Here is a 3,495-nt window from a genome sequence, read left to right on the forward strand (position 1 = left end):
TACCGTGGTCTATTCAAACTTTAGTTTAAGCAATAAGCTTTTCTGTTCAGCTGTTATTAATAGCCCTAAATCTGGTGAGTAGATGTGTATCTATGAATGAATGTATGTATCCATAATTTTTGTTTTTTAAGTCAGTTAACCTTTGATTCACCAATCTTAAATTTGAGAAAGAAAACCATTTCAACAAAAATGTAATGGAGAAAGAGGAATTGGACAGATAATCCAATCTGTGCAAGCTTAAACCCAAATTTGATTTTTTTTTTTTTTTTTTTGATACAAAGGAACTTATATTAAAATTTTCCAAATAGTCAACTGCATTAAACCCAATTTGATCTTATTCGACAACTCGGGTTGCCCATCTAACCCAAATCCATCAATATGTCATAGGGCTGTTATATTAATCAACCCAAGCTTTAGCTCGTTAAGGTGCTTATAACTCCGTTAACGACTTATCCACTTAAGCACACAATATCAAAAGCTTCTTATTTAGGGATTACTATCCTGTACTGGGGGTTCAATTTAGTATCCCTCCCTGCCTCCGATTTGTTGTTGGTTTAATTGATATTAATTACATGTTCATTTTGTTGCAATTCCATGGTTTCATGGAAGAGTGTTTTTTTTTTTTTTTGGGGGGGGGGGGGGTTATTGCATTTTCCATTTTATATAAAATGAGTATTTTAGTAAGTTAGTTTTTCTGTCATTCAACTTAAATGGAAATCACGGGTTAGCTAAACCCCCTAGGGTAAATTACAAAACCCGGGTTAGTGACAATTATCCCTTAAACTTTTATTTGCAACAAACGCTCTTATTATGGGGTGAATATACCCCCTACACTTTTATCTGAACTTTTCACTTTGCAACAAATATTCCATTCCATTAAAGTTCTGTCAGTTAACTTCAAAAATGATTTTCATTCAGCTGTTTAAAATTTTTTAAATCCTAAATTAATCTTTTCTTATTTATTTAAATGATTTATGATTCTATTAGTTTTCAAATATAACATTAAAAGTCCTCTCAATTGCTCTAATCTTATGATAGATAAAAATTTAAGGTTTCACTTGTTTTTCTTTAATTTATTGGAGAAAGGAGTGGATAGCTTTTATATACTTTAGAAAGAAGACATTCATGCCAATAAAATAAAACAAGAATTTAAAGAAAGTCGTTTTTCTATAACATAAAATGATTATTGTTATTTTAGCTGGATTCTTTGAAGAAAATAGAGGTATTTTGGGTAAATTAGGGTTTAAGAGAAAAGGGCAAAAAAAGAAAATAAAAAAAGGTTTTGTGGATGTTTTAATAATTTAATGCATTCTTTTGTCGCAAAGTGAAAATGTTTTGGTAGAAGAAGGGGGTCTCTGTAATTTACTTTTCATTTTTTTGGGTAAATTACAAGGACCCCTTGTTCTATGGGGTTTGTAACAAAGACCCCCTGCAGTTTTTTTTTTTGCAGCAAAGACTCCTCTATATTTTGACCATTAGACAAAGACCCCCTAGTTGGTTAGTCAGATAATGGAATACATTAAATTACTAAAATACCCATCAAAACTTTCTATATTTTCTTTTCATTGCCCTTTTCTCCTAAAAAACTCTTTTCTTCCTTGTGTTATACCAAAATTCTCTACTCAGATTCCGGTCATAGGTGGCGCCTTTAGCTATCTTCGAGTAACCTTTGGTATGGATATGATCATGCATAGTGAAACTCGTGTTGCGCTTTTTCATTTTTTCAATTCCTTTTAGTTTAGAGGCTCATAGCCATGGCGAGTTTAGAGCTTATAGCTCCCAACATCACCTTCTTTTTGGAAAAATAAATATTTTAATGGCGGAGATATGAGATGGGTCAACTAAACAGTAAACTAATACTCCGTTTTTGTCTCGAGTCTCGATCTCAATTTATCGATCCTATATAACCAGTAGTGGCCTCTACAAGATCCTCGACTAATCTCTGTTTATAGCCATGGATGAAGACATCCTTTTCCCTTCAGACATTGATCTCGACTTCAGTTGCACTTCCAATACCTCCACGAACTGCACCTTCACCTCTTCTAGTGCTTGCAGCAGTCTCAACGTTAGCTTCAACGAGTTCTGCCTTTCTTCCTCCACTGGAGCAGGATGGCCCTACTGGAAATCCGACCCTCACTAGGTGGCAATCAAAGCCGCCACCAACCTCTCCTCTGATAGGTCCTTGCACCTCAACCAACTCAAGCTCGTCCGCCACATCGACAACGGAAATCTAGGACTCATCTTTGTCTACCATCTTGAAGATTACGACAGAGCCAACTTTGCTCTCAAGGTCGTGGACAAAGACGTTCTCACAGCTAAGAAGCTTTCCCACGTAGAGATGGAAGCCAAAGTCTTTTCCATGGTTGACCACCCTTTCTTGCCAATGCTCTACGCCCATCTAGAGGAGTCACACTACTCTTGTCTACTCATCAACTATTGCCCCGGTGGTGACCTCCAGTCGATCCTCTGCAAGCAGTCAAGACATCACTTCCAGGTTGACTCGGTTCATTTTTCCGCAATGGAGGTGTTGGTGGCTTTGGAATATCTACAGGCGCTTAGGGTGGTGTACTAGGACCTCAAACTAGAAAACATATTGATAAGGGATGATGGTCATATAATGTTGTCGGACTTTGACTTGTGTTTCAGGGCCGATGTGCTCCCTACCCTCGACAAACGCCACTTTCATTTGGCGGGGGTGGAGTCAACCAAAAAACAATCTACTTGTTTTGGAATGGTTTATCGACGATGTAAAATGACGGAGGTGGCAGAATTTGTAGTGGAGCCGATGACAGCGTTCTTGAAATTACGATCAAACAAGTATTGCATCTTCCCATCTATCGTGGAATTACGCCCCAAAGATCCAATCATTGTTAATGGAAGAAAAATACTTAACAGTGAATGGAAGTGTAAATGAGAGAGAGAGAGCATCCGCTTAGAAGCGGTTGTGTGTTTTGGGTTGACAATCTGATCGATTTCCAGGATTACATACATCATGGATGGCAGCCAAGATCTATACGTAAGGGTGGCAGCTCTAGACGCTTCAGCACGGTGGAGAAGAAAGTGGGTAAAATTGTCTACAAAATTATCATAAGGGCAATTTAGAGATTATAAAATATGGTAGCAGTGAAAATGGATTTTTTTTTAATATATCTCACGGAACGCTGACAGAGGGGGTTTTATCTATCGGCCAAAGTATAGGGGTATTTGTCACATACCCCATAGTACGGGAGGGGTTCACGTAATTTATCTTTTTTGGGTAAATTACAAAGACTCCCCTGTACCATGGGGTTTATGACAAATACTCCCCTGTATTTTGTTTTGCAACAGACCCCCTTGTACTATGATCCCCTTCCGTTAATTTTCCATTGAAATCCGTGTTGCAATATTTTTTAATCCCCATACTATCTAAAACACTGTTTATCTTCTCCGATATCCCATTTATTTCTGTTTTTCATGCCTCTCTCTCTCTACACCGACAAGATAACCATCACCGTA

At 37.5% G+C, this 3,495-nt stretch overlaps 1 pseudogene; it reads left to right on the top strand.

Annotated features, from left to right (window-relative positions):
• Positions 1-1,775: 1,775 nt before the first annotated feature.
• LOC148800820 (serine/threonine-protein kinase WAG1 pseudogene) lies at positions 1,776-3,308 on the top strand (annotated as a pseudogene).
• Positions 3,309-3,495: the final 187 nt, after the last annotated feature.

Source organism: Nelumbo nucifera, chromosome 4 (assembly GCF_055504915.1).
Source record: "Nelumbo nucifera cultivar China Antique chromosome 4, China Antique-T2T, whole genome shotgun sequence".
In the NCBI taxonomy this organism is placed as follows: Eukaryota; Viridiplantae; Streptophyta; class Magnoliopsida; order Proteales; family Nelumbonaceae; genus Nelumbo; species Nelumbo nucifera.